Source organism: Dipodomys spectabilis, unplaced genomic scaffold (assembly GCF_019054845.1).
Source record: "Dipodomys spectabilis isolate Male_0828 unplaced genomic scaffold, ASM1905484v1 ptg000012l, whole genome shotgun sequence".
NCBI classification, from domain to species: domain Eukaryota; kingdom Metazoa; phylum Chordata; class Mammalia; order Rodentia; family Heteromyidae; genus Dipodomys; species Dipodomys spectabilis.
Window position 1 is genome coordinate 3,089,690 of NW_024870689.1, and position 9,920 is coordinate 3,099,609.

Genomic DNA, 9,920 nt, shown 5'->3' on the forward strand with positions numbered 1-9,920 from the left:
TTTAGGGAATCAAAGGCAACTCTGTTTTAAAGTATTATTCCATTACCTCTACCTCAGTTTTTGGTAGAGTTAGACTTAAAGCTTTACCATTTGTAGATTTACGGCCTAGAGGCAAGAGGAAACACTGTGATTAAAACATTACCAATTTAAGGCCTAATATCGAGGAGAAACATGTGGACTTCTCCAGGAGCAATGGAAATATTTGGTGATAGAATGTCAGAAGTGTAAGTTCCTGCTTGGTTGGATGATAGACAGGCCAGGACAGTAGGTAATCATGCATATGAACAATTTTTTTCACTTTCTTGGCTTTAGCTACTTTTGAAATGATAAGTATAATTAACAATTATGTTTTGATAAAATACCTTCCATTCTAAACAATTCTGTCTGAACTGTTCATCTCTCTATGATCCCTTGTAACTAAGATTAGCTTTGTTCCAGTAAGACAATCTATGCTGTCAGGGTAAGATATTCTGGTTGGTCTATTCCTACATGGAAGAAGGGTAAAGGTTTAGGTAGATATTTGTCCCAGCAAGACCTCATTTGGGAAATTTTAAGCTGCAGAAAGTTAGAAGTAGCTCTTAAGCAAGGCTTACTTTGAGTCCATTAGCTCCACAAAGCTAACTCAGTTGATAAATAAGTACTTGAAAAGCCACCACCTTTGGACTTATCTGTAAAGGTTTCAAAGTATGATCAAATTTAAAATGAAAATGACAAAATAGTCATTGACAAAAATTGTAAATGTGAGAAATCGAACAAACTATATAAGTTTTTTCCAGTATACACAGATTTTTAGAGAAATGAGATCAATAGCATTTTTAGGAACAATAAGGGTTCCTTGTTACAAAAAGGCAACTATGGATACATGCCTTTATAAAGATTATATCATTACGTACTTAAATTTAGAGTATACTACATGCTTTAGCAGCAGGTCTACCCAAATTACAACAATACAGAGATTAACATGGCACTTGCACAAGGATGATATGAAAATTTGTGAAGTATTCCATATTTTTCATTCTTCTGATGCAAGAAATGAAAAAAAGTTATTAAAAAGTTGATTACAAAGATACAAGTGTAACATACATGTAATTCATAGAATTAAAGGTTAGTTTGACATCAGTGTATTAAATTTTCACCTTAGAAAGGTAACCTTTACAAAACTTGAAATTAGATAACATTGCCATTTTATCCCAAAGAAATAAAATAATATAAGAACCTAGTAAAAAAAGGAATCTTAAATTCCTTCTATATGGAATGCAATCTGAAAGGTCACATTTATTAATGAATCTATACATGATATAACAATGTAGAATTCAAAGTATTATATCTAGGATGAATGAAATAGATTATGGACATTATACAAACATAGATATACTTTTTTCAGAAATGCACTCGGAACATCTTTAGTTTCTATACTATTCATTCCAACAGATAAGTTAAAATTATTTCTGATTAAAAAAATCACAAACTCTGCAGGAATCATTATAGATGTATACAAACAACTCTTGAATACATTTTGATATCAAAGTCATGCAATTCACTTGGAAGAATACCATGGAATACATGAATTTTTATAGTAAGATATTGCTGATGCTTTGTATTGTGAAAAAACAATTTGTAGGGACACAAAAGATGGACTGGCATTTTTGAAATTTAAGAAACTTAACCAAACCATAACGACTTAGGAGAACAATTTGTACAGCCTTTGATAACTTCAAAGAGGTAGTGATACATACTTATCCTTTTGGCAATATCAAATGCAGTTTCTTCCAAGTTGTTCTCCAGACCTTGTTTGATATAATGGTTCAACAGAAGGAGATACAGAGTATCTTTGCTATTTCTATTCCCAGCAGCAAGATGCAAGGGGGTCAAGAGCCCTTTAGTTTGGGGATTGGTATCTGCATCATGATGAAATAATAAAGAAGCCACTCTGGTATTATTCCACATATAAGCACTGTGCAGGGGTGTCCAGCCATTCAGAGTTATTGCATGAATATCTGCCTTGAGCTACCAACTCATGGACAATGTCTAAGTGTCCACTCTAGGCTTACCGATGAAGAGGGGTATACTCATCCTCATCCCTAGTATTCATCTGGGTGGCCTTTTTGGAAAGTAGTCTCCGCACCATAGTAAGCCGATAAATTTTGGCATCCCAAAGAAGAAATTTGCTTGGATCCTACTCCATTTTTTTCTTGCAATTCATACCATTCCTCACTTTTTCATCTTGTTCCTTGTCTTCATCAGAATTGCCTAACCAGAGACTTTGAGTGCCAGTGGGAATGAGATGTCCATGTATTTCCCCAATAGTTCACATTGGTTGAACTAGTCAGAAAAAACTGGTGAATTTTTTGCATATGTATTTTCACCATGATTTATTTTTTCTTTTTCCATTTTTACTATTCTAAATTATTCTAACTGGAGAGTAGTGAATGGATAGAGAGCAGAGGAAAGATTTTCCTCAGTATTCAAAGGCACAGAGTGAAAATGAGGACCAGTGGTGTCTTCATGTGCAGCTTATTCTAGGAATGAGAAAATAGGAAACAATGCCTTCTATGTAAATGATTTGGGAAATACCATGTTATAGTGTAAGAGAACTCACTATTCAACATATGGTCTTTAAGAGCTTTGTAGTAGCTTTCTAATGTTGGTATTCAACATTATAAAAAATGTATAATGCAGTAGTAAAATAGAAGTCCTTTGTATGACTACCTAAATTCTTGTTTTTTAAAGACACTTGTTTTCATATAAAAATAGGCCTATCTATTGTCTGCAGGTGATTTTGATGACTGAAGATGCTTAATGAGAAGTCAAAATGTATTTGTAGTCCTTTGCTGCCAATTAAATTTCACTTTTTCTTCTTGGAGAATATAATGATCAAAGCAATAGTTCAGAATCAGCAAGCAATAGTTCAGAATCATGCTTCAAGCGCAAGTGAATCACCAGTAAGTAATCCTCGATTCCATTTTCCACAAAGTTTTGTCACAGATACATTCTGCCTGCCTTCTCTAGCTGCTTTCCTAGCCTGGACCTGTTCCTTCATTGTACAGGAAAAGTGTGATTCAACTGATTTCAGTCAGATCTGTTAGTAGAATTATCAAGTATTTAGATTCTTTTTTTAAAAAATTATTTGTGGGGCCTGACCTCTGGGCCTGGGCACTGTCCTTGAGCTCTTCAAATCAAGGCAAGCGCTGTACCACTTGAACCACAGCACCACGTCTGGATTTTTCTGTTTATGTGGTGCTGTTTTGGGAAATGGCAGAGCAGAAAGTGAAATGATGCAATCAAAAATATAAAAGCAAAATAAATTAGGATAATTATGGAGCAATCATGAAAGAGAGAGAGGAAAAGAGACACAGATGTGCAATGACCTAGCTAGCCACACAATCCATGCTTCTAATCAATTACAGAGCAAACAATTTTTTATTTTTTAAAAGAGATGGAAATAGAATTTATGTATTTACTTGAAATTAGTAAATACATTTTTAGTCGCCTACATAAAGAGACATAGCTTTGACCAAATTACAGACAAGAATCTTAATCCTTGGGCTGGGAAGGTGGCTCAGTGTAGAGTGCTTGCCTTGCAGCTTACTACAGTGCAGACACTACTTTCCAAAAAGGCCACTCATATGAATACTAGGGATGAGGATGAGTATACCCTTCTTCATCGGGAAGCCTAGAGTGGACACCTAGACCTTGTCCATGAGTTGGTATCTCAAGGCAGATATTCATCCAATAACTGTGAATGGCTGGACACCCCTGAACAGTGCTTATATGTGGAACATATTGCAACAGCACACACACACACACACACACACACACACACACACACACACACACATACACACACACCATCAGATTTCTTCTTAAATATTTTTTGTGTATGGTCTTAAGAAGAAATTTACATTACTAACTTGAATTTCTGACAGGACAATATCATCACTGTACATCTTGCTTCTTTGCTTTCAGTTTTAAATTACTATATAAGTATGTGCATTACATAAGTATAGGAAAAAGTAGGAGCCACACGGGTGGCTCAGGTCTTTAATCCTACCTAATCAGAAAGATGAAATCTGATGATTGTGCTTTGAAACCAGACCAAGAAAAAAAAGTCCATTAGATTATGAATTGAAAGTAACCACAGAAGCTTGAAATGGAGTTGTATTATAAGCAGTAAAATGCTAGCCTTGAGAAAACTAAAACAAAATAAATAACAAATTCTGAGACAGAGCCAGGCCCTGAGTTCAAGCTCTCGTATTAGCACCAAACTAATGAATGTGTGAATGAACTAAAAATAAATTAAATGGTCACATGTGGAGAGACAGGTAAAATGTAACAACCATGGTGACTGGATTATGTATTATTTTGTAAAAAGGCAAATTATTATTTTTCCTAATCACTAATATTTTACTTGAACTTTTTTGTACAATAAACCCCGAATTTGACATGCATGTATATGTGTGTGTACATGTGCGCACATGTGTATGTATGTGTGTGTGTGTGTGTTCGTTTGCAATGTTGCTTGCCAATGAGGACAGAGTGAGGCTGAAAAGAGCTGTGTTGCAATGTTGTTATTTATCAGTGTTCCGTCCTGTCATTTCAGTGGAACCACCCTTCTTTACATTTTATTTGTCAAATAATAACATCATCATAATCAAAGTATTTACAACATTAAGTTAGATAAAAGAGATCACTTTCAGCTCTTTGTATATGTTAGGCAATAAGATACACACATATTTGGGTAGTAAGTTATTGCTGTAAGATGACTGTCAGTACAAAATATGTATTTGACCTCTTAAATTGGTTATACTTTTAAGATATACTCATGGAGTGAGTTTGACTGACTTGACCAAAGAGGTATTACTCTCTGGTTATTCCTGTGAAACTCAAGGTGGATAAACTCTTTCCGGATTTCTGTTGAAAATAACTTTCTTTGTAAGATCATATCTATTCACACTAAGATAATAAATCCCGTATTTTTTAGGTTTGAATATCCCATCATATTGACTGAAAATCAGTATTGTGGATATGTTTGTTAGATACACATTGCAAAAAAAAAAAGCATGTGTCACCTCCAGATTGTGGATGCATTTGAAGTTGTATTTTACATACAAAGGTTTCTTCATTAATAGTTCTTTTGTGGGAGTAACTATCACAACTTTAACAATTAAGGCTTTTTGAATATCTTTTCCAATAGAAATAACATTCCAGAGCGAGTCTTGCAATTTCTGAAAACCCGTTGAATATTTTAGTGTTATTTCAGTTCAGTGACTACACAGCTAAAGACATTTCTGAAATAAACATTGTTAAAATCTGAAAATGTAAGTGGGGATATAGGTTTTTTTTATGCATCATTTTATGAAAAGACAGTTCTTATGAAACTGAAAGATATAGAATAAAAGAATGGAAGTGAATTGGGTGAGCTAATTATTAGTATAACTTTGTTTTCTATTAGCGTAGTCCTTTGAATATACCTGATGAATTTAAATTATGTCCTTTGTGACACTATGATTCAGTTATTTTTAGAATCTTTGTAGTTATAAGAGTGAATTTGTAGTGTAAATAAATGTCTTTGGAAATGATTAGGATTAATCTTGTGTTTTGTTTCCTACTCCCAAGAAAATGAGTTATTTTCAACTGTTAACAGTTTACAATTGAATCTTCAGCATCATGAGAAATTTTGAACAAATATAGTAGTATTTATGTCTTTTTTGGGGGAGGAGGGGGTCTGGTAGTGGGGCCTGAACTCTGGGCCTGGGCGCTGTCCCTCAGCTCTTCAGCTCAAGGATAGTGCTCTTCGACTTGAGCCACAGTGCCACTTGCGGCTTTTTTCTTTTTGCTTATGTGGTGCTGAGGAATCAAACCTAGGGCTTCACGCATGCAAGGCAAGCGCTCTACCACTGAGCCACCTTCGCAGCCCTTTATGTCTTTTAAAACCAATTGTATTCACAAGTTGGAGAGGCTTTAATTCATACTTAGGTCTTGGTGTCTATGATTTTTATCCTCTCATTCCTAACATTAATGATTGGTCAGACTGCATTTTTGGGTACATGAAAGGTAAAATATTTATCTAGAGTCAAAGGTGATTTTTATATGTCTTATTTTAATAGCATTTTAAAGTAGTACCTTTCTCTCAAAATGTTGGGTATAAAAAGCAATTAAAATACTTCTAATGGTAAACAACTTAATTGAGCTACAATGTGGAAATGATTGGTCCATAAGACCTGCAGTCTGTTTCCATCAGGAATTGGGGAGGTCATTCTTTCAGTAAGACAGTGTTAAACAAAGATAGGGTCCCCAGGCAGTCAGTGTTGAGTGAAGGGATAGAATATGATTTCTGCTATTTTTACCTAGAAACCAAGAATGTTATACTTTAGCAGTTCTTTTCACCAGGGAGGTATTCATTGATTATGAACTTTGAGTATTCATATTACAGTTCCCTATTTTCTAACAAAGATAAAGTGAAATATTATGAGTGTACACAATAATTCTGGGAAATTTTCCTAGAATTAGTTGACTAAGTGCTGGTATTTTAGTCATAGAATAGAATGAGTTTGATTGATACAGTGGGAGATGAACCTCAGGCTAAAACTTACCATGTGTGCAATGTTGTACTAGTAATTCCAACTCTGAGGACTTCAATATCATCGTCTGAGAATTAAAAATGTAAGTAGTTCCACCTTATGGAATTATTGTGAGGATTAAATTAGATACCATAGGTAAAGTATTTGGAAAAACAATCAATTAGCATTTGGCAAATTCTACCTGTTATTTTATCATGTGGTTAATTCTAACATCTTTTACTGTGATTTTTATTGTGTTTCTTTATGATGTGCAATGTGATGGTTTTCCCAAACTGATTCTCACAATTCACATTCCATTCAACAAAAAGAAATGTATAACAATTCCGTTTGTTTTGCTCCTTATTAACTTTTGTTTCCATTTTATTTTATAATGAAATATTATTTCATAAATCTACTGCAGATGCAAAAATTTGTTAATATATTTCTAACTGTATGTATTGTTCTATACATATATACATATAATACACAGGTTACAATGATTATTTATAACTTCTGTAACTATACAATTTACTAAATTATTAAAAACATCGACGGCTCATGCCTGGAATCCTGGTGACTCAGGAGGCTGAGATCTGACTATCATGGTTTGAAGCCATCCTGGGCAGGAATGTCCATGAGCCTCTTATCTCCAAACAACCAACAGAAAATCAGAATTGGAACTGTGGATCAAAGTATTAGAGTGGTAGCCTTGAGAGAAAAAGCTCATGGACATCACCCAGGCTCTTAGTTCAAGAACTACATCTACCCCCCAAAAATCTATTTAATTTACACCTGTGTAAGTAGAGTATTTCCATCACCCAAATGCACATCCATGCTCATTTGCAAGGTAACTCTGTTTTGCCTAAAGTACCACTAAACATTATCACTAAAGGACCATTGGAATGTGGTTTCATTCTATCTCTCTAATGGATTTTCCCCACTCAAATACTCAAGTGTTACAATTGTTCTAATTATTAAAATCATACTTTGTTCTTTAATAACCCTAATATTAGAGTTTGAATTGAGTGTTTTGTTCCCCTTAAATAGGTGTTCTTACCACTTTATCATGCCCCCAGCCCTAAGTAATCCTGATTATTTTTCAGCTAGAAAATGGCTTCCTACTTGTGTATGAACTTGGCCTCAGTCCACTTGATGTTATTCTACCTGGGATGTAGAATAACAGGTGCATGGCATTGTGTACAGAACTTTCTGTTCCGTCTGGGCTTTTGCCACTATCCTCACAACATTGCACTCCCATGTAGTCACGAATTTCATAAGCTTGTCATACCTGATTTTTTTTCTAAATCTTTCATTTCCTGCAGGTTCTTGAGTAATGAATTAATTTGTGTTTTCTTGGGTTGTTTATTTCATTTGAATCTATGTGTTGAGTTGTTCCTCACTTTTCCTTTTGTTTCTTTCCCTCAAGTTCTTACCTAAAGTGCTGAGAAACCAATTCTTCTTTCTCAAGATAGTCAGGGTGAACATTATTTATTCCAAAGCAATTTCAGTATCTATGAATGGTATACACATGCTAACCGCTGAGAAGGGTGTTTTTATTTTCATGGCAGTCTTTGGCATACACAGACAGATCATGAAATATATGAAGAAAATAAAACTACAGATGAATGCCAAGAGGAGAATAAGCTATTATTAATTGTTTGACAGAGGTTTCTCTTCTAGTGAAAGAAATATATTGCTTGATGCAGGATTTCACAAAATCATATTGCTAGGAGGAACCTAAAAAATCATCTAATACTATAGACTTGAAAGTGATGAATTGACTTCCTGAATAATTTACTTTTGTGTCAAATAAAAGCAGGCTTCCAAAAAGAGAGTTGATTTTAGAGAAACATGATGAATTTTATGTAAATATGTCCTTAGCTGATTTTGTTAATTTGTGAACTAATACAGGGAAATAAAGTACAGCAAGATAAAAAAATATAAACTTCACATTGAAATACTCATTTGTGTTTTGGTATGTGTGCATGCATGTGCGAGTACACACACACACATGTGCATGTGTTGCAGAGCTTCTGCAAGGCAAAGGACATAGCTAGCAAGATCGATAGAAAGCCCACGGATTGGGAGATGATCTTCATTAGCCATATAATGGACAAGGGTCTCATCTAAAATATACCTGGAACTCAAAAAATTAAATCCCCCAACAACAAATCCTCAGAGAAACAACTGCCCAATAAATAAGTGGGCTAAAGACTTAAAGGGAAACTCTGAAGAGGAAAGAAGGATGGCTGATAGACATATGAAGAAATGCTCAACCTCTCTAGCTATAAAAGAAATGCAAATCAACCCAACATTGAGATACCACCTCAGCCCAGTTAGAATGGCTATAATCAAGAATTCTAATAACAACAGATACTGGAGGACATGGGGACAGAAAGGAATCTTAGTGCATTGTTAGTGGGAGTGTAAACTTGTTCAACCACTTTGGAAAGTAGTATGGAGGTTCCTCAAAAGACTCCACATAGAGCTCCCCTATTTTCCAGCAATCCCACTTTTGGTCATTTACCCAAATTATCACAAACAAGACCATACTAAAGTTTCCAGCACAACTATGTTTATGGAAACATTATTTATAATAGGTAAGATATGGAACCAACCCAGATGCCTCTCATTAGATGAATGGATCTAGAAAATGTGGTAGATATACACAATGAAATTCTATGCCTGTATCAGAAAGAATAACATTGCCCCATTTGTTAGGAAATGGAAAGACTTGGAAAAAATTAAGTGAAGTAAGCCAGGCCCAAAAATATAGGTCCCATGGTTTCCCTTATTTGCAAAAACTAGTATATTTTTGAGACAAGCAGAAAAGGTAAGATAAGTTCATGTTAGGTGAAATGAACCCCAAGATAATTATTGAAATGTTTTTTTTTTTTTCTTGCAATTGTTTCTAACATATTTGTAAGATTATTTCTTTGTTGCTTTGTATGTCACTACCCCATGGTATCAACCCCTACTTCCATTTTATTTGATATTGTTATAATTTGTGGAGGGAATGGGCAAAACCCAACCTTTAAATACGGATACATCGGACCCATTGCAACAATGAGCTATACAAGTCATTATGTCCAATAAGGAACTTTACAACTTTTTCTGTTGGGGGGGGTGGAGAGGGGAGATGGGAAGGGATGAGAAGTGGAAACAGGAGGAGGCAACAATGCTTGGTAAGAAATGTACTCATTACCTTACCCATGTAATTGAAACCCCTCTGTACGGTATTTTGAAAAAAAAAATTAAGTTTGTCAGAATAATGTCAAAAATTTTTGACAGAATAATCATTAGTGTCTCGCCTAGAATCTGGATATGGTTAGTAACTCTAGAGGATTTTCTCATGCTTTC

General features: G+C 34.7%; 1 pseudogene; it reads left to right on the top strand.

The window, feature by feature from the left end:
- The first annotated feature begins 913 nt into the window (after positions 1-913).
- Positions 914-1,013, top strand: LOC122095074 (annotated as a pseudogene).
- Positions 1,014-9,920: the final 8,907 nt, after the last annotated feature.